The sequence below is a fragment of the Varroa destructor genome, unplaced genomic scaffold (genome assembly GCF_002443255.2).
Source record: "Varroa destructor unplaced genomic scaffold, Vdes_3.0 BEIS01000005.1, whole genome shotgun sequence".
Lineage (NCBI taxonomy): Eukaryota > Metazoa > Arthropoda > Arachnida > Mesostigmata > Varroidae > Varroa > Varroa destructor.
Window position 1 is genome coordinate 27,929,470 of NW_019211458.1, and position 22,116 is coordinate 27,951,585.

A 22,116-nucleotide genomic window follows, 5' to 3' on the forward strand; every position below is an offset into this window, starting at 1 on the left:
AATCAGTCAATGCTGCTTTCGAAAAGATATAGATAAAACTGAAGTAGATCAATACTATGAAGCAAAAGAGTGTTGAATGTAAGCGGAGCGAAAACAATTGACGGTCAACGCTGTCTAAGCCATCATCACGAAGAGGAGCAACATCACCGTTGAAGCGATCTTCGCTCACTTCATCCATTATGCAACTTCACTAACTCCATAAAATGATTTTGCTGGATTCTGCATGCGACCAGCGATCACATGCGCAATGTCTGTTTGTCTACAACAGCGTCGTAAAACACCAGACAGACAGACAGACAGCCAGCTGGAGAGCGAATCGTTCTGAGTTAGTCTGCGAATCGGCAAATGCTGGTTGACGAGCGCTTTTTTCACCAAACAGACAGCAGCGTTCTGTGGAAACAGTCATCCACAGGCAATGTAGCGGATCGTCGGTGTTTTGACGCCGCGAAATGGTGGCGTTTCGGCCGTAGCGTTATCGGATGCTAGTCGTGCAGAAATAGCAGTACCATTCGTGTCTTTATAAACAAACTAGTTTCCGTTGCTTATTCGGTTATTCGCGGTGTGGCGCGGCAGCGCTGTCGTAGACGCCTGACAGTCTCGCTAGGTACATAGTTGTCTATCCACCACCGACTTCTATACCTCTGCGTCAACTTGACTCATAGGACAAATCGACGTTCAATGAAACGGTATTGATGCTACTGATGCTGAAGGAGTGGAGGGTCCTTTTGGTTTCTTCACGCACATCACTACCGTACCGGACCGTAATTAAGGCCGGCAAAGTCAGCGACGTCAGACGCAGCAATCAAGCCAAGGCTTTCCTGTAGGTGTCGTTTACATGTATCCGCTTTGCTGCTTCTTACTTGGTAGCAACGTAATAGCGTTCCGTTCGTTAGTCCCCGCTTCGTGGGCGATGGGTGCTGGGTTAAATGAGCATTCCTGCTAAAACTACCACTATGTCCGCAGCGAGACGCTGCTACGGCAGATGCTGGCTGTTGGAGATGGCGATGCCCGTTGATGGCGAAAGTAGTAAATTGCCGTTGGACGCCAACAGCAGCGACGAAAACATCATCTCCTTTGTCAAAAGCGGAACAAATAGGCCGGGTATGTGTCACTTATCGAAAGGGCGAGAACTTGTTTTATATCGATGCTGTAAGTGTCGGTATACTACGCTTAAATTAAGCTAATCATAAAATCTAGCAAATTAGAGATATGTGTATAATTGATTGATCGATAAAAATGACTCAACTGATTTCTTCTTGGTCCCTACGGAAACCGATATCCTGACTCTTTCGACTCGCTCCGAAAATTACTCAGAACGAAGCGTTGATATCAGGATACAGAGGTTACGCATAACCTCGAGCACGGGGATCGGATGAAGTGTCAATTTAATTAATTCATTTAGTGGACGAACCCGTAGTATATTCGGTGAGATCGAAGACAATGGTGACTAGTGGCGCCATTATTCGGGATGGAGAGAAACCTCTCAGTATTGTCTGTGCTGTGAATGATGACGATCCGCCTGTCTGTTCCAACTACAATAGCACGGTGTACACAAATAAACATTTCATTAACAAGCCTTTACGGCTATCCGAAGGTCAAGGTGACAAAAAACCTGGAAAAGTACCATAGTAGATATGAAGCAAATGATCTTCTGCGAAAACAATATACTTTGTTATGGAACGGTACTTTGGGATCGTTTTAGTTGAACAAAGCAAAGCTTTGTGATATTTGTTGTCGTATTTGTTATATGTTGTGGTATATGTTATATAAACAAAGAAGAAAAAATCTCGTTCTCAAGATTCTACGATAAAACGACAATGAAGATATATCGCTCATCCAACGTCGTTTGTGGCATTGCAATATAGTAGTACTATACGTATTATATGAAGATTTCGAACGAATTTGACTTAAATTTGAAAGTGTAAACTGCACAATATCCACGAATAAGGAAAACATTATAGTTTTGTACTTCATTCACAAAGTGTATTTTTTTAAAAAATATATAATTATTATTATTAAGGGAAACTAACCGAAAGCATCGAGCAAAGGCAAAGTAAACAATGCTGTTCTAACCTTCCGCGTACTTCCTTTCTTTAGCAGCAACTTACAGCCACGACAAGAAAGATCTAGCAATCTAGGCTCCGTTCTTTTTTTTGCTTACGTCTAACAGAATAACAGTATACAGATAATGGATGCTGTTGAATGCATAATCATTTTAGCGCTCATTCTAAACGCTTATCTAAACTTAGTACTCCACAATTTACAAACCTGAAATTTGCTGAGCACTGTTTAGGGACAGATGGGAGTAAGCTAGACTACAGCTCACTGTGCCGTCGGCAAATACTTCATAAAGGTAAAAGAGTTATAAGAATGCCCATGCGTAAGTTGATAGCAGCAGGCATACCTGGGGCAAGCAGACACGGAATCCAGCCATAGCCAAATAGAAATATTCAACAATATATCGTAGAAAGACGATCTAGTTAGCCTTATGGCCACTATGGTACTGTTTACCTGTCGTCAGTCGCAAACGAGCTACGTGAGCTAACGTAAAATCGATAACGCCTGACAATTATATACAATCTTGGGATATCCTGGCGAAATATGCATTAGTGTCATTTTATCGTTGCCGTGCGGCCTCACTACAACGCTCCTCGGATACGAACGCTAGAGAGACATTTGTGACTAGCGCACTTGGTGGTGCGTCCGATACGGCTCGTAATAGGAAAACTCAACCAACTACCTACAAATAGGCAGCAGCACTACATTTGACTCATTGACGGCACGTAAGTACAACCCGTGCATGACGTAGGCCTATGATGCTAGTGATGGCAGTTGGGCCAGACGGACGGACGGACGGACGAGCGATTATTCAGCAAACTCACGTCGGTCCGCAGCTTGAATATAAGTAGCTGGGTACATATGAAACGGTGTATGGGCTCGGCTGTTGGTGCTGCAGACCTATCGGTTACGCACCTAAACTATACCTCTATCCGTCTATTGACTAACAGCTGAATAGTAACAAACATTCCCAGTGTGTCACCATGTTTCGCGTGCACAACCCAAACAATTAAGCATCACCTGCTTCCATCTAACTGTGTACGTACTGTCGAACCGAAAGCAGCTGGCAACGGGTACTGCGCGTGCAGGCATAGTCAGTGTCAAACGTCCACGTACACTGACTACTTCGCTAGACCGTCAAATTGGCCAGCTCAACAATATTTCCCGTAGTATCAGACCTGAAACGGCAGTAAAGTTAGCGCCCACTGAACAGACAAACATCGACGATACACCTGGCATTCTCTGCTACATAGCTTTGAACGCATAGGTTCGTTTGTGTTTGTAGGATACGTACGGTGTCGCCGAAATATTCATACATATGTAAATTTGGGGAAAATTTTCCCGTGTTGGTAAAATCGTGCCCGAACAGCTGTCTACTAACGATGGAATATTGTTTCGGCTGACTGTAGAACTATAAACAAAAATAATTAACCGAAGAACTCGGACGAAACGTTAAATCGATGCCTCCTCTAGCAGATCGCTGTAAATTGGTTTTCGAAAGAATATTTATTGCCTATAAGAAGATGAATACGATCCGATATGATTCCCCCCTCATAATACTTCACCGATTCTCTGAAATACTCTTCAGCTGGAAGTTCGGCGGAGTAGAGCGGACCTAGAATCATTAGCTCCTCCCGTTTCAGTCCCAAGAGGCATACGATGATGCTTTCTGTTTGCAATAAGGCCTTTTGCAAATTTGTCAACAAAATATATCATTATGGTGTGACAGCTTATAGATTCACTACAGCCACGTAGGAAGCTACGGCTGGACCCACTCAAAGTAATCCACTTACTGACGTCACAGTATATGTCTCGTCAAAATTGTAGTCAAGTCCAAACATAGGGACTCGAGAGACAAAACGTTACGTCTGAGTAGTCATTTAGTTATAGCAGCTCTGTTTTTTTAATATATTACCGGCATTAGTTAGGTTACGCGAGATAGTCCGGTACGGGTTCATGTTAGTTTTGTGTGACGAGCAGGTGCTTCTTGAATGATGTAGTTCGCCCACACATAAGTTAAATACCTATAAAAGCACGCCAATATTCAATAGCAACTTTAGCGATATAAAACATATAGTTAATACCTAATAATATAGTTAATAATAATAGATTAATATAGATATCGCCCGGCATATGAAGTACTCAAGCATAACGACAAATTGAGTCGATACGAATTGACATGCATGCCAGCTAGTCAAGATATTGTTACTTGCTACTATTCGGCATGGGAACCAAGAAAGATCGTCCTCTAGCGGTGACTCTGGATCGTGCTGACGAAGCCCATGTCCCTATGGCGACGCATGTTAGCCCATGCTAATCCACGTGCCTGTTTACGATAGCGAATTCTCGACTACTCAGTATGACACAGTTGCCAACCTTGAAGTTATACGAGCTGCGGACGCGCACGACACCCTTTATATCGCCTATTCGAATATGTCAATCGTAAAAACTTAAACAGCTACTTATGGAACTATGATATAACTTACTGGACATAAAATTTGATCTTTGCGCTAGAAGGGACGGTTATAATGCGGTAGAAGGGACGGTACCTGCCTCGATTGCTGCATCATAATAAGATTTGATACGTAGACGAAGGAACCGATCTAGATCACTTAGAGTGGACACAGGCGAAATAGAATACAAAACGCATATGTAGATCTATCCGTGAGACACGACAAAAGTAAGCAATCTAATAATTTCAAAGCAAAATTATCACTTGTGTCACCACAGGATACAGTATCCTGCAGTAAACCGTATCCTGGTACAGATTGATGTACAGGATAACGATTGTAACAATTTAGCTTTATATAGATGTTTTTCATTTATTTAAAATGCATCCGATATATCCACTACCTATTTCATATACTCGGCCGAAATAGTTTTTCAGTCCCGTTTGAAGTCAAAGCTGCACGTAAAACCATCAGACGACGCCAGTTTTAACACTCATAGCAACAAATATCAACAGTTGTGGTTACGCGGACAGCTTCCCGTTCGCTTTTCAGCTTTATAATTAATAAAATGAGTAGCATCTTAAGCAACCATTGGCTTTCTAGTAAACTCTCAGATCTGGTCCACGTTTCGGTTCCTCCTATTTTGTGAGATTTCTGGCTAGATGGTTTCGTATTAAGCTAGATTTACGGGATCGCCGTTGCTAGCTCCTGCGCGTGGCCTTTGTATTCTTTTAGCTTTTCGTATCACACCCATTCTTTTGTCATAAATCTGCCATGATAGAACGTCACGTTCGGAGTCTACTGCACAATACGAGCTTGCTACATTGCCGCACCAGCGCCGATAGATTCCCTCGTTGTTAGACGATTCTGTTGTGCAGAATCACACACGGATCATCGCACGATGTAAGCCGGTACCGTTTCATAGTGTTATGTAATAGCAGACCACTACGACATGAAAGTACAGTGCGTTTAAAGCTGTGCCGCCGCCGCCGCCTCCGCTGACCTAGTCACAGGGTCGAGATTTCAGACGATGTGAGGCTATACAGGGGCACTTGGATGAATTGCTGTAGATCTTACCCGCTGGTGGCTGGGTACCTGCTGCTTCGTCACACTCGTCGGTGTTCTTCAGCGCCTAGTAATTTAGTGCGACTCAGCTATTGTTGTTGCTTAGCGCTCTTCTCTGCCTGGCGTATTGCTGTGCTCCTTTGCCGTCTGACTGTAGGCGTCGGGTTGTATAAACGCTGCCGTTGTTGTTACCAATGCTACATCTTTCATTACCGTCGTATCCCACCTTCATCCTTTATTGTTGTTTTTCGTTGCTTTGGGTTATTCGTTGCTCGTCTGTGGCTGAAGCAACGCAGTTCGTACTATTTCAACACGTGTTACTACAACGGCTGTGTCCGGTTGCGACAAGGGGGGGGGGGGTTGTTTCCATTCCTCGATCTTTCTCCCTCTACCGAAACTTCTATTCATAACGAAATTAATCAGGGGTCAAATCTTGTCCCGCAACAGCTCACCTAGGTTACATATAGCTGAAGGCCCGTCGGTGTGACGACGTTTTTCATGCGCAGGATAACGATAGCGTGAAGACAATGAGCCTCTTATTTATAACGACCAGTACTATACTGTTATTTGACTCTAGTTGGATAGCTATAGTTACTTTATCTCTGACACGTTCCTATTTTAGGATCGCCATAGCCGCCGACGGTGCTCTTCGACGTATCGCCGCTGAAGTTAGTTTTGGCTTTCGGTCATATTCAGCGCACTGCTTTATAGAATCTGTAACCGTGACGACGTCAACGGTCGTAGTCTCCGTGAGGCGTGCGGATCTTTTTGAAGCGATGTGGTGCTCCGCCAAGCCGACCTATTGTGGTCGCTGCCCGGTCATTATTGTTGTCATACTTAGTCTTCGTATCACTGACGAAGTGTTCGTTGGCGAGCGGCGGGGCCGCCGCTCATTCGGAATTCTAGAGTGCTTCGAAGACAACTAGAGAAAGAGTCCTGTTCTTGACTCAGTCGGCTTCAGCTTGACATCGTAGAGTCTCGCGTATATAACTAGATTGACTTACTGACTAATATATAGCAGATGTCCCTTGGCTCGTGGTTCAGCTGCCTTTTGACCTCCGCCACGGCCGACTCGTAAGCGCGACGGGCGTTGCGTCTGTCCGACCACTGCAAGAGCGGTCAGCGACAATTCAGCAAAAACACCAACTCACAACCGAGGGGGGCCGACTAGCGCATCAATTATGCCGGCTTTAACGTCAGAAGTACCGGTCGCGTAGCTCTTCTGATACTGACGGTTTATACTGCTCTATTATGGAGCGTTACGCAGCATTCATAGTTCTATTATTAGACAAACGCACACTAACTGCAAAATAGAATAAAAACCCAAATAAAGCAAAGACATGATGGAGATTAACATCATTACCTCCATCATTACAGTCGTTCGTAGCAACAACAGCAGCAGATTGTCGTTAGAAGGTCGTCATATGCCTTATTGCCTATATAAAGAAGTGGACCGTATATGACACACAAACACACACGTAGACACCTGAGCTACGGCGAACGTAAAGTAGCTCTCCAATAATGATAACTTTTTTTTACTGTTAATATCGTTCTATAACATAGATGTGCATATCACACATAGAGTCAGCTACGGTGCACCATACAAATACCGTTACTCAACAAGGCCAACGAACTCAATCCTATCCTATAATTGTTATTCCTAGAAATCAAAACAGTGTAATAAGCCTATACACACGTGTTCATTGTGACGCTTTTATTTGTGTATCTGTATGTGAGCAGTGCGTTTGTATTGCTTTTGTGACTGATAGACGCGGCTGTCGGTGTTCTACTTAGTGGTAGGTATTTGACTAGCTACTAGTTACTTCTTGGCGTACTTTTCGCATTTTGCCTTCACCCCCTTAATTGTAAATAAAGTTGCTAAATCTGCTTTGGGTCGTGAATGCGATGTTGGCTTGAGTAGAAGTAATTTAGCACGGCCGGTATCTGCCATGTTTGTTTTGACTTTAAGAGGTTTTCTGTTGAGAAGCCTGCAGGAGCTCTTGTTGTAGAAGCCCCCGTGGTGGCGTAGTGGGTAACGTGCTTGCTTGCTTGCCAAATTTGACGGACACGTAGCCGATGTAAAATCTGAACCAATTAGTTGCCAGAAGACGACACCCACTGACGATTGCCCGCCGTTTGCTGATTGCTGGCTGATGGCTCATGACCTCAATGACGGCTCCGGGGGGACGACGTCTACCGGTGAGCGACTGGGGCATCACAAGCTGAATAGCTGCAGTATCTGTACGCCGCGGAATTTACGGCAACAGCGGCGTCGTAGATAGTGTTAACGGCATGATGTGTTAGTTGTGACTGATTCAGTGAATAAGCAGGATTGGCATGCCCACGACCTCTTACGGGGGCAAACTAGCTAACGGGTCCTGGTTACAACGGTTAGAACCTATGCAGTTGCTGCTCGTTACAGTCGACTTTCAGTGGTTTGGTTAAGGCTCTTTTCGAAATTATCTACTAAGGGACAGGACTCACAGGCAGTAATCATAATAATCGAGGAACTCTGATTATTATACACAGGATTATATAACATTGCAGTTGTCAATTGCATGGACTTAGTTGATATTACGCGAAGCAGCTCTTAGCAGATAAATCTATTGCGTTAGGTAAGTAGAGTAAGTCAAAAAGTCACACAAATGCGGCAACGTATTTAATTGTTTGTTATGTTAACGCTACTGCAAGGGTGGTCGCCTGATGCTACATCTGTTCTACATCATTTGGATAGGATACGCAACAGGAAATGACAATTAACCCGAAATAACTGGCACCGGAATAGACATTTCCGGGCCTTCTGGCACCTTTTTCTTTAAACTTTACCAGTCCCTTCTGTACCTTAGACCCACGGATGTTTGTCGAGTAGCAACAGTATCGTACACGCCCTTTTAACGCTAATTCGCCTGGCTAAGCGTACCATATTTACCACTCGTACGTCTACAAATTCCGCTCCTATTGTTCGGTGTAAACTTCAGCTAAGCATTGTAGGCACAGCGGGTACCAAACTCCGTTCGTTCAATAGCAGCCAACTTGATTTCTCTATACGATCGTATCAAATAGGTACCTGGTCACTGATCTGAGGCCTGTTTGTTAATCATTTCATATTATTAAACGAAAGTATTCGTGCAAATTATGTTTAGAATTAGTTTATGTTACTGATACGATTGCTGCAGTTGAGGCTTTCACGTTTGGACTTCAAGTGTTAATGCGGATCCGATGGCCATTAAATAATACGGGTAGAAAGAAAGTGGATCCAATATCTGTTTTTCATGATCATTCGGCGTTTAATGCAGTCAAATATCAATGAACCCAGCAAATTAATTGGCTTTGTGTGCAGATTTTTTTATGTTTTTTTTTTTTTTTTATATACCCGGATCACGCATCCTTCTGCTATTAGCTTGTGTCTCTGGTACAGGCAGATTGTTGTCTTACGTGGCGAAATTCGATAATCTCATTTTTCTCGCATTTTTGGACCCTTTCAGACTACGATTTATACCTATGAAGATCAACAATTTCCGCAACCTGTGTGCAAACAACAGGAAAAATACAGAAACAAAAAAATACCTACTCAAAATGCACTCTTCAGTCCGCGCAGCTAGGTCTTAAAAATTCTGCGTACATTCAATGTATGCGGCACGATTGGATAAGCTGCGCGTACTGCACGAGTCGCGGCACGACAGGTCAGCTTTAGCGTCTCTCACAGTCCGTTCAGGATATGCTGCGCAGACAGATGTGATATATATATATGTGTACATATATATATATACACCACATCTGCCACCATATATAGCGAGATCCTATTCATAGTACGTTCCGTGTAAAATGCGTTTTCTCACATTAATTCGCTCATTCAATTATCGAAAGCTTTGTTTCTTTCTCCGTGCGCCGACCTTGTCTATCGCGCGGTCCTCTTCACTTTCCGTTTGCCGACTGCTTCTTCTACGTTTTTGTTTTCGCCCATATTGCATGACAGAACTGTCATGCTAGCTGGCACTACGCACACACTTTTCTCTACCGGTTCGAAACGATGCGGTTGGTCAATTACCAAGCACAATCTTGTACACGCTAAATAGATGAGGAGGGGTGTGAAACGTCGTACGATAGCAAATGACAGACGACAACAGAAGCAAACGCTGCTAAAGCTAGAAAAAAATTTGAAATGCAAATGCCGTACATCGAACGTATACGACACCCAGAGCCCGCTATCCCGCGGCCGTAAGATACCGGCCGTCGATGCTACGAAGGGCGTAAGCTTCGACGAAGTCGTCCTCTCATTTCCATGAAAGATCAAACCAATTTTCTAACAGTTGCGTTTCCAGAAGCTTGCGACATACCGTAACACTTACATTACTTGCAAGTCCCATCGGAGCAATTTGTTCTGAAATAAATTTCCGTCGCGAATACGCTTTACGGCCGATAGAATAGTGCAGTTTCTTAAGGAACGCTGTAGATAGAAGCTGTTGCACTATATGATACGCTGCGATTATGACAACGGCTGTACGAGCAGGCTGTTGAGGGAAGAGAAAACGGAAAAAGTTCTGTGAATGAGATTCCTTTGGTGACCGTTGAAAATGCCTGTGCAGCCGGTGTAGTACACCGCCCCCTTCAGGGGGCGCCGTTTATCGTGCCTATAATTTTCATTACGACTATGATATTACGTAAACAGTAAAGTTGCTACAAAAATCAAAATGTTGTAAACGATATAACTGCGATATAAGCCGTCTAACAAATGAAAAAGGTACAAATACGGCCAGGCGAGTCATATTCGACAATGACAAATCATCCATACAGATACACACAATAGAGTATATACATAAATTAATTCTAACGTAACAACGCGTTCGAAATAGCTTTGTTAAAATATCTGCTGAAGCTCAAGGGACAATAAAAAAAAAACTTGCAAGTCCAAACATTTACTGGTCTATTTGTTAGTTTTTCTATTGAGAATTAGGACTTACGAGAGAATGTTAAACAATAAAATATAAATAAATTATGAATGCTAAGCTTGGTATTGCGACCCTAAACGAATCGTATGAATTACTTTTTTTTTTCCAATCCAGAATGATAACATAAAATCAAAAACGTCTTAGTTCGATTACGACTTAACCGAACACGCTCCGCGTTTCTCTTGAAAAATGGTGGATCTCTTTTCGTTGCTGTCATTAGGCGTTTTGTGTTGTCCTTCTGTCACACGGACAATAGCATATCTTCGTACTGCGTTACTATGGTTATTTCAGCCTGTTGATAATGATATCTGTATCTAACGCGACAGAAAAAAACCGTGACGGAAACGTTCTGCATGTATGTCAAACTCTGTTCTGATTGTTCACTGTCTCCGATTTTGCCGGCGTTTATTCATTACTTTTTCTGAGGTTCATAACGTTGGCACACAAAAAGCATGTTCACTTAATACGGAAGCAGGTCACTCTGTAAGCATCCGTCGCTGTCACCGCTTCAGTAACTCGTCCATTCAGCCTGACGTTCCTGGCTTTCTCTTAACCCGATAGCGTGTTTTGGCACGCTAAAATCCCTTGTGGTTTCATCGCGTTGCGAGTTTCGGTGTAAACCATTTTTTTTTTCTTTCACTTTCTACCATTGTAGTCCGTCTACATTCGTCTCCGACGATCTTCTGGTTTATCTCTCTTTCTCTCTCTCTCTATTTGAATTTCTCGTGTCTCCGTTTTTCCGCGTTCCCCTGTCGTTCCTTTGTCGGCCTTCATTTTTTTCATTTCTTTGTTCACTGCCTGCGTGCTGTCTTTATCGTAGAGCGACGTGGCTCGCCCGGCCTATTTAGTTACCTTGCACCTCAAACAAGGAGCTAGATGTCGAAAACGTTGGGCGCCGAAATAGAGAACTTTTCGCTCTGGAAGCTGTTGTTGCTGCATAGGCAAAACGATGACAACGGTCGGAGCGCGAGGCTTCCTCCGACCTGAAAGAGAGAAGCGCAAAGAACGACGGAAGGAAAGCAGACCTAACACGAAAACGAGAGCAGGGCCTTCGCCTTTTCTTCTGGGTATCTTTGTCGTCCTTTTGGCAAGACATGGCGCGGTGCTTGCCTCGCTAGCTGCTAGTCGTTTCTACTACTTGGCAAAGGCAGAAGGAACAACTCAAGGAAAAAGAGAAAACAAAGACGAAACAGCAAGTGAGGATTTGGGAAGTTTGTTTTCTAGAGACATTTTTACTACCTAGCAGAAATAGCGATGAGATGAAGGTGGCAACGGTATGAGAATTCAAAGAGACACTTACAAGCACGGAGGAACCGGAGCGTCAAGACACAGAACATATACGTAGTCACATACAATTGTAGGACCAGGTGGGAACCGAGCAAATTCAACCGCATAAACAGATGCTGCTTCCAGTGAAACCGCGCCAGGTCCCCCAGTATGCGTTGCCGGGGGATATCTGCCGTTTCGTTGTCGCTTCAGCTAGCAGCGCTGGGTCTCGTGAGGCAAGGTGAAGCTATCTAGATGTCTGTGTAGTTTATGCGAGGAAATCTAAAGGACAGGAGAGCTATCTCTAAAAAGCGGGTAAACATTGGAATAGGTAAATTCTGACGAAAATTCTGGGATTTAGCGCTCTATCTTGTTTACCCTACCGAGCCAAAAGTGGGACACGAAATATGCAGACTTTAGATTGGCATACGTTATGAAATCGACCATGAAGGAATGGAGAGAGCGCGCTTAAAATCAGCCTCTCTATCGACGACTCTCATACGCTTAAAATTGGTCAAAAGCGGATTACCAAAAATATAATCGCAAAGAAACGCTTTGAGCTGCGGACGTGGTCAGAAAAACTTTTCTAATGGACTAACCCGTCGGCGAAGCTCAAAATTTGACTATTGCAAGGGCTGAAGCTGGCTGAAATCCGAGTTCAACGTCTGGGGTTTTGTCGTACGGAAAGACACATATGTAACCGTACACACTAACCAAACTACATGTATAATTTTTATTGACGCCACATTTCTCCCATGTTATCTATTCTAATCTTCAAAGTAAATATACACACCATATACAGGCTTACTTTTGTCGTGGCAGAGCCAGAAAAGGCAAACCTTAACGATGCTCAAAAAAAATATATACTTATTTCTTTTTGTTTTTTATTTTTTGCAGGTAATTGTATCCACACGTTTAAGCGAAACTAGCTGACGCATATTGGTTGCATATTGGCATGCCAATAGGTTAAGGGACTTCAAACGGATCCGTTCCAACATCTTTACGGACGTTCTTTTCAGTTCATGGTTTACATTTATATACAGAGGTAAGCATCAATACTGGAATGACGTAAGGGAGGTTCGTGTTTTAGACAAACAGAGCCGAAGAGAAAAAGACGAAAGAGTAATATATATAGTACTCGCGTGTTTGTGCGTGTGTGTGTGTGTGGGCATATGTAATTTTTTTAAAAATTAAGTCGTGCCTCAGTCTGTCGCACATATGTACCTCTCCAATATTCGAGTCTAGCTTCTAACAATCACTTAACAATAATCTGTGCAAAATTTGAAAGGGGTCTGCGTCAAACAACTAATATATGAGTGTTGGTGCAGCGTTAAGCGGAAGTCTAGTCATTTTACACCGTACAAATCGTTTAGTTATTATAGAAAGCACCTAAAACAGGTCATATTCTGGTAACTTCTTTCGTTCTAACTCCGTCTAGGATCTACGCCACTATTTCTGTATGGGTAGTACGCTGACTGGTTGCTCTGACCGACCAGATGGCGTCGTCGCCGCGATTCTGGCTACGGTTTAGCGGATGCCAATACATATCCTGAGTTACCTAGTGACCGCTAGCGAGAAGATGACCGTGAGTGGAACCTGGTTTGTTTGGAGGCCTTTCATGGTGCGGCGGAACAACAACGTGGTCCGCTTCTTCTGTTTTTCCTTCTCTCTCAGTCGTCGCTGTGATGGTACTAGGCTAAAATCTGACTACTTACGTCTAGAGCCGACAGGGTCATAAAGATGTGTCTGCGTTCAAAGTATACAATGACAAAGCTAGAGATATTGCGCCACTTGGATTAGCACCCCAAATTGTTTCGTACCCTAGGTCAACACAATGATGATGATGATGATGATGATGACGATACTAAAGAAATGGCGTACGGGGAAGAGGGGCCCGTGTAGGCCGTGAAATCTGTTCTGCTACATATAGCCTGCTAGGTGGCGCTAGCCTAACTGTGAAGCTTTATCATACCATTGAAGCCTATGCGTGACTGTTGTCGGCCTACCAAAACACCCTTAGTTCTGCTGTGTGTAGGATTGCCGCGTTTTCGAGCAGACTAAACGTTCACGCTAGTGCCTAGAGGCTCAATAATGAATGAAGTTGGAGCGTACGCCTGGAGGTAGACAGTGCTTGTCGTTGGTCTAGCAGAGGGCTAGCAACTTGCTTTATGCGAACAGCTGCGTCTGTGTATGTGTGAATTCACTTTGGAGACAAATAGCAGCCGAAAATCGGGCTACTGGTTGTTAAGAAAGTTGGGACAAAGGCGAAACCTAGCAAAATAGGCTCGATAAGAAAGAGATCATGAAATCGACAATGGCCAGATGACGCACTTCCGAAACAAAGAAAGGCCCACCCTCAGCTGGTTAGAAATGATTATCGCATAGGTAGCGAAGAAAGTGTGACTGCAAAAGGTTCTACTTTTCATGTGAACGGAAATGCGTTTGGTGTCTGGCATCAACTCGATGGTTATTTATAAGATTACTTTTTTATTTTTTTTTTAATCTGAAAATGCAAATGATCGCACAGGCAAATAGTACTATGCGTTATATATATATAGCGAAAACAGCCATATCTCGTAAGTTGGTCATTGTTGTTATTATTATCGCATACGATGGCAGCGCTCGAGTGGCACAGGGGGCAGTGGCCAGCAATGACCGATGTGAAATTTCTGCTGTCACCATCGCATAAACGTATTTCAGATTAAATAAGCACCAGTACGCAATATTGGGGCAAAGAGGCATCTAAAGGGCGCTTGCATGCCCTTTAGATGCCTCTTTCGTCGCCAAAATCGTTTTACTTTTTGTCATTCCCATATCAACGTTTGAGGGTGTGCCGATTTAAAGGAGAAATCGTGTATAATTACTTAGACTTCATCACAAGCACCTCCACACACGCTTAGGGACCCAAAGCTATGTATATATATATATATATCTACTAACATTAGTATTATATATGTGTGTGGTCAGGAATTACATCCACATAGTAACCGTACGCTCGCCGTTCTATTTTGAGCCTTTGTTTTTCTCAATTGGCACATTAAGGAAAAACCCATCCACGAGTTTCACATCACTGTTTGTCACATATTTATGTTTGGCTCGTTTAAAGCACATAAAGCATATCGTACGTTAATGCAGACGTATCAGACACCAAATTCATGTATATGGAACGAGCTCTCGATTTGTTATTAGTCTGTTATATCTTTCACTGTATGTCATCCTCACTCTTTATCAAAAGCATCAGCCATAGCAGCGAATAACAGACCGTTCGTGCCTGCAGGCAGGCTTTGCGAAGGACTGCAAAGTGCAGAAGTGAACTACATTTGCGGCAACCCCATCCTCATGCAACGCATTCGTTCACCGCCGCCATCGTGTGAGACGTCGACAGCTGCTTTGGTCCCAGCCGCTATAATCGCTCATAATCGTGGTAATAGAATAACGATATAATAAAGAAGGGCCGTGAGCAGAACACTCTGTACTGCCGCCGCTGCCAATGAAGCGCTCTCTTCTAGTTTTCACATGAGGTGGCTCATTTCAACAAGTTCACTATCATCTATTGGGCATAGTTCTATATAATTATTATAATCATATTGTTATTGCCAGAAATAAGCTTATTTTAGCAGGTTCATAGCGGTGACGCTAAAGTTGTTGTCAGCTGTGTACTTGTAAGCTGAGCGTTAACATTGTAGCGAGTTGTAGGTCGGCTAGGGGTCGATTTCTGGGCTTGTCGACAACGCATTCTTGCTACTGCTGTTGGTGATGGCGAGCAGTCTGTAGAGTCGTCAATGGCGACTGAAACAGATAAAACGAATTCCTCAGCAGAAGTCATACCGAGCGAGGAACTACAGGCAGCTCTCGGTACCTTTCCATCTCCTGGCGTGCGGTAATATCAGGTATTAGTGAGCGGTAATTTGCTGCGCAGAAGGATTCCTTCGTATGTTCGAATTAGGGCATGGAGCTGGAGTTGCTGTTCCTGTGCGACGACGTTGACAACGACGGGACTCAGCACCCTCGTCTTCGGTGCGAATGATCTGAAGAAGACAAAGAAATCGCAAAGAGTAAAGTAACAAATTGGACTTTGCATAGGCCGCTAGGGGACTCAAACAAGTCACAGGTAGCAGTTCTTTTTCTATCCTGTAATATTTTGAAGCTATCCGAGATTTCGTTTCAAATCGTCGTGTAAGTACGTTTCACCTATGTGAGTTTCATTCTATGACCTATAATTAATATCTTCGAAGTTTTACGTCCGCAATGTTGCACATATTATAAGTGTCAGCACCGATGGCCTTTAGCCCTTGTAGCAACAAAAATTGTAGATAACTAAATGAATCACAGCGAAATCTATGCCTCTTCATGTAACGGCAAGATCCTCCATCTACGCAGATCCATTGAACTCATTCATAGTGTTCTGTATTGTAGAGTGTTGTGCACGAGCTTACACACCGACCTTCGCAGAAATTCATAAAATGAGCAAGGCCGTAACCGCTGACGACAAACTCCAACGTCGTTAGCAAAACAGATATTCCACTGTAAATTATTCAGAGCTTGTAGAATACACTTTGCTTCGAGGCGATTTGTCCTGAAAACATTTCGATAAGGTTCTTTCATGCGTATACATCGAAAACTAAACGCTGGCAGGGCTTATTTACTCTTGCCGTGTACGTTAACTAAGAAGAAGTCAAACAATTCGAAAATATCCTTCATTTAAATGGAAAATCGGTGGACTTCTCTGCGATACGAAAACCCCTTATGCGTTCAATGGTGTTTGCAGAACGAGATAACGCTGTGCACAGTTTCTAAAGCGAACGAGACCAGTAACCGATAGAAATATGACATAGTCATAGTTTTCTTGTACTGACGTCTGCGACCTCAGAGAGCCGCGAACAACTGGCGTTTTAAAGTTTTTATGTGAAGCTACATATATTGATTAACCTCGCAACGCATGAAGTGCTGCTCGCGCTCGTTCCGATCAATGCGGTTTGTAAGAGTATGTCTTCCAGCGTTATGTAGAAATCGCTTTATAAGCATTTACTCAGCTGTCGAGCTATGCGTATGAAGAATTAATATGTCGTCGGCAATTTCGAAGCAATCAAAGGCTTCGGAAGGACCTTTTTATTAGCTTCATTAATATAATTTTTCTAGCATAAACGGAGCACGGTCCGGGCAAGCTTTCACACAGGAAATATATGCGTGGAATATCACTCTAGTTCGACAGCAAGTGTCTAGCTTAAATAGAATATTTTTGAGAAAAACAGCTTTTACAATGTTTTATAAAAGCTGGTCAAGACACCTGCTACCACAAGTCACGACAATATGGAGCATGTGAATATATATAACAACGACCACAATATAGAGCTAATTTATTAATATTGCCGCCAAACGCAATTACTAGTTGCCCTAGAATATTTGTGGTCTGTATTTTGTCTCGACAAATGCGCCGAATCCACTTTCACGGGACCTCTGTTATTCCCCCTAACCCTCCCTTGACACAGTTTCGGGGGCATCGAATTTTGCTCAAGTGTATATAATTAATATTATAGTTAGAATAATCCATGACTTCATACGCGTCTAGACACTTGTACAGTGAATGATTTATGAGAATAAAAATAACCAACAAATCATCGTTATTGCTATGAATAAGCTCTAGGCATATACACGTCCATTGATTCATAGTTGAATCACAAGCGATTAAAATGCATATCGCGTGATCGATGGGGGCGACCGACGCTAGCCATTGGGGACTACTCCACAGGGTCACTGATTTTCCAGTCTGGTGGATACATACTGCAGCCACACGTCCAGGATGACGTTGGCATTGTTTGTCTACGAAGGGTCTAAAAACAGGATCCTCTGGGGTATCTGCGTTCAGAACTAAACAACACAGCCGCACCGTGTAATAATAATACGCAGCAGCCGTATGCCGTCCAGAATGGGTCAGAATGAATCAGGCGGGTTTCCCGGCGGTTTCCCATTCTCTAAGTTCCCCCAAATATGGGGGAACTTAGAGAATGTTACGGAGCAAAGAGTCCAGTGTTGAATTGTGATTCATATAATAGCGTTTGAAAGTTCGCTCCATTGACATATTAATATAAGAAGATAAACCTATAGCGACCAAATGTGAGATAATTTTTTTCATAATTAGTTCTATTAACCTTTGTATTGTAAGGACGTGTAAGGTATAAATTGTATAGCGTTTTAAGGTTTAGTTGCCTACTAATAGGTTCGAGCATGGTTCAACCGGAAGGTTGATGCGAGTGAATTCGCATCTTCGCTAACGCTTTCAGTGATGTTTTCAGGCCTGTTATTTTATGTAATAACAGGCTGAGCTCGCATTGTCGTTTTAATAAACATTCTCATAAAAATGAATGATGAAAATATTGACATTATGGGGTATGTATGTGTCGTGAATTATTGAATGATATCAAAGTTGTTTCTGCAAATATTGGCTCTTGCACTAAAGCTACGCCATACCTGTGTCACAACATGTATGCGTTTAGTAAATCCTCCATTCATCGCAGCCGTTGTCTGTGTAGTTACCCTTAATAAAATGCGTCCCTACAATTCTATGGGTTTCTGTGCTTTTGCTTGTTAGAATAATAGATGTGATAAGACTCTTACCGCTGTCATCTTTTACTGCTTAAACGATTAATGGTTTTAAGGCTCATTCAGGGAAAAAGTCGCACTTAGGCTCGTCTTGTCCTAGAAATGAACAAAGCGGCACGTGCGCCAGGACCGCTGAATGCACAACGGAACTGACTAGATAGCAACATGAATTTGGTAGGATATAAAAGAGCAGTCGACTGAAGAAAATCACTCGCTATTATTTTTGGTTTTGTAAACTATTTTCGCGGATGTTTGGACGTCGTTTGTGTCCCGTACAAATTTAAGCACTTCCATTTGTCACCTGCTGTTTCTGCTGCTACTGGGCTTGCCTGATAGGCGAGAAGTGTACCACGGATTCAAGCATAAAGCCGGATTAATTTTGTGGCTTTCGGTGTGAGAAATCGACGCCACCATAGACTGTTTGTGTGGCACTAAATCAGCGAGCTTTCCGTCACACATATGCGCGCATACAAGCTTCCAGTTTATAGTGTCTATAAGTAAAACAGATAAGTAGTTTTTTCGCAATTTGCATACAAAAAAAACGAGACAAGCGTTTGTTTGATCGAATTTTTATTAGCCGTGGACATTTTAGCTGTTCGCTGTGATGCCGTTTTATGGTCAGGCAAAATTCGTTGTGCTGCCGTTACCGTTAGTGTATGTCACTTCGGCCAGAATTAGAATCACCTATACTGTCAATCTATAGGTATCAACGAACTGTAGTACTATAACTGCGTGTATTCTGCATCAAGCGTATAGCTACGTAAACTTTTCCCTAGCAGTACGTTACGGGAGTAATGAATCTGAACGCCCAATACGATACTCATTAGTACCTGTTTACCTATTGATAAATTGCAGTGGATATGTGGCGTTAGTACGATTTTCCCGTATACGCAGCTATGCCGATTATAGCGCTCTCGCTGTTGTACGTTATACATTGCTGACCCAATCCTGGGCTGGTCTGGGCCACGACATGCCTTGCTCACTTGCATGGTCCTGTGGAAGAGCAGCAGAAGCGTCCGGAAACTGTCAAAGGCATTCGGCAAGCGAAGAAGAACAAACACGAGCATGGGTATCTTTGTTCGGTTCGGTTTGTATTTGATCAAACAGATGTTTCCTGTTATTTCTTTGGCACGATGTGTATAACGGTTAGATGCAACATCTTCGCAATCTGCCGGTAACTTTCAATAAATAAGGACAGAACATACGTATGAGATATCCGACAGAACCAACACTCCCGTAAATGACCAGGACATCACGCAGTCGCCCATGCGTTCGGATGTGCTAGAGGAGGCAAAGTTGACGGCCGGACAACCATAGAAGATACCATGAAAAAAAGGGCTTTCTCGCCCGTGATAACGTGTCGATATCATCTAGAAGAAGCTATAGTCCACCAAGTAAAGCACTACCGGAGAATCGGACAGGAAGGACAGAGAAGTAAACGACGAGCGATACAGGGCGTGCAGTAGCAAGAAGTTGAAAGTTCACGGGTTGGACTTTCTCGAACGGCGCTACCAAGAGGCTGATGCGTTCCTGTCAAGACACGCTGCAGCTGCGAGTGAATCGGGTAAAATGGCTGCCGAGTCGGTAGCAAAAACGGCGGCCGCTGCGTGCGAGACAGCCACAGCAGGCAGTACGCCGGCTGCGTCGTGGACGACAATAAAAAATCAGTTTAAAATATTTAGATTAAATACGTGACAAGAATCATCGTGTCTGTGTTATCTCGCTAGCACTGCGTGTCTGCGGAGGGGAGAACGCAAGAACCACCGAACGACCGAGTGCTCCTTGCTTGACAGGCGCGGTTGCCCCAGCCGTCGTCTTGTGAAAAACGAGACCCATCCTTCTTGCACGCTCACTCGCATCTCACTACTGGTTTGCCCCAAGTGCCTAGTCCTTGGCTCCTTTTCGACCCCCTGTCTATTCTATGGTTTGTTTCGCAGGGTGTTAGTTTGTTGGAACGGGCTACAGTAGAGGCAAGGCCTAGAGCCAGGTCGCCCAGCTGACTACCGACAACTCAGCAACGCAGGACAAAACGGAACGGCGCAGGGGCACAAAGGACCAGAGTGGAAAGAGAATCAACGAGGAACTGGCGTTTTTAGAAGCTAACGAGACCGGACTAGCAGAGGCGGCGCTGCCACCAAGAACAGAAGCGGTATGTTAGTGCAAGACTGTCCTGTTGTATACTGGAAATGCTAGCCACGGGTGGTGGTCTGGTTGGTCTTTACGCTTTTCGTCATCTGTCTGTCCGTTTATTCGTCATCACTGTTGTCGTACTGCTCCGCAGTACTGCGTTGTGGAACCACCGTTGTTTTTCAATTCCTCGCGTGTCGTTAGCAAGAATAACCCCCTAGTGGGACGAAAATAGAAGCAAATAAACTCAAGAGGGCGATGCGAACGAGAGCAAGCGCGCCGTAAGTAGGAAAACACAGTATTCGTGGAAGGAACCTCCGAAGCATCGAGCTGAACTTGAAATTAGGGGAAGTAGTAACGGCTAGCTCTATCATTGAATATACGAGAAATTTTACAATAACGATGATAAATCCAAAATAGAGCTAGTGATGGAATAGTCACAGAGTGCTAGCTTAAAGGAAGACTCGTACACGCAGCGTACAGAGACAGTGTTACCAAGCATCGAGGCATTATTCAGAAGTATGGTTCAGTAAAGTCCTTAGATCAGAGGTCAACTCCAATAGGATTTACGCCATCGAAGCGCTATCGTTTTGACATAACGAGATAAATAAGGTTGACTTGATACTACTGACAAAACGTAATAGCTAGAATTGTATTTTCGCCAAACGCAGTGTACTTTGCCTCTAGTGTGGCATTCGGTCAAAAACCCCTTCGATGTTTGAGCTATCGTCTTTAAAGGACTTTTGCCATCCTGCGATATTTTTTGAGAATTTTTCCTGAGTATCGTCTTGCCCTATTGGCTATCCTATGTACATATACGCACATAGACAAATTCAAAGGAGATTTTACAAAATGAGACTTATTGATGACAGCTGATAGAATAACTGAGTCTATTGTCTCAAATCAGTCGACTAGGGAGGCTGAGAATTAACAGAGCCCCTTTGCTACATAAAACAGCTAATCGATAACTGTACATGAGTTAATATAATCATGGTAGCGGTGCTGTTTTATGGCAATGATTTATTTAGATATGCATGTATCGATCCATAACTTAGTTAGTAACTTGCGCCAACAAAATTCGATTGCGATACTGAGGATAGGAAAAATGTTTTAATGATTATTTATAACATTTCAATCGTACAAACCTTCCCTAGTCTTCTTTCTTCTTGCTGATCCTGTTCAAGTCGTGCTTATCGTACACTCATGTTATGGGCAAGCAAACGTTTAAAGGTTTAACTCTTCGAAGGATGGGCTAATCTTCTGGTTGGATGTTTATTACGTGGCTTGATGTTAGCACAATGTGCTTTCACGTTTGTTGTTTTTTGTAACAGTTCGGGATTCATTTTTTATTCATCATTAAGAAATCAAGTCATACCGTCCTAGCAATATACATTCGAATACCTGCTGTATATTAATTGCAATAAAGATTAAAGAATATAAAGTTTATTAATCTTTCTGATATGTAGAGCCGACAGTAAACACTCGCAACCTTCAAGGAGCTGCCGTTATGCAATACGCGTTCCCTAAACCTCGCAGAAATGTAAATAGCATATTTTAACCGGCAGTTTTTGCGGTGTTACTCCTATCGTAGGCCTCTTTTT

General features: G+C 43.2%; 1 protein-coding gene and 1 long non-coding RNA gene across 2 annotated transcripts in view; both read left to right on the forward strand.

The window, feature by feature from the left end:
• LOC111251359 (uncharacterized) overlaps positions 1–22,116 on the forward strand; it is a 327,630-nt gene that overhangs the window by 20,016 nt on the left and 285,498 nt on the right. The gene's annotated exons all lie outside the window — the stretch shown is intronic.
• Positions 1,982–21,156, forward strand: LOC147755498 (uncharacterized). The gene is made up of 3 exons (XR_015329410.1): positions 1,982–2,783; positions 12,686–12,833; positions 13,227–21,156. It is a non-coding gene; the product is annotated as an uncharacterized LOC147755498 (long non-coding RNA).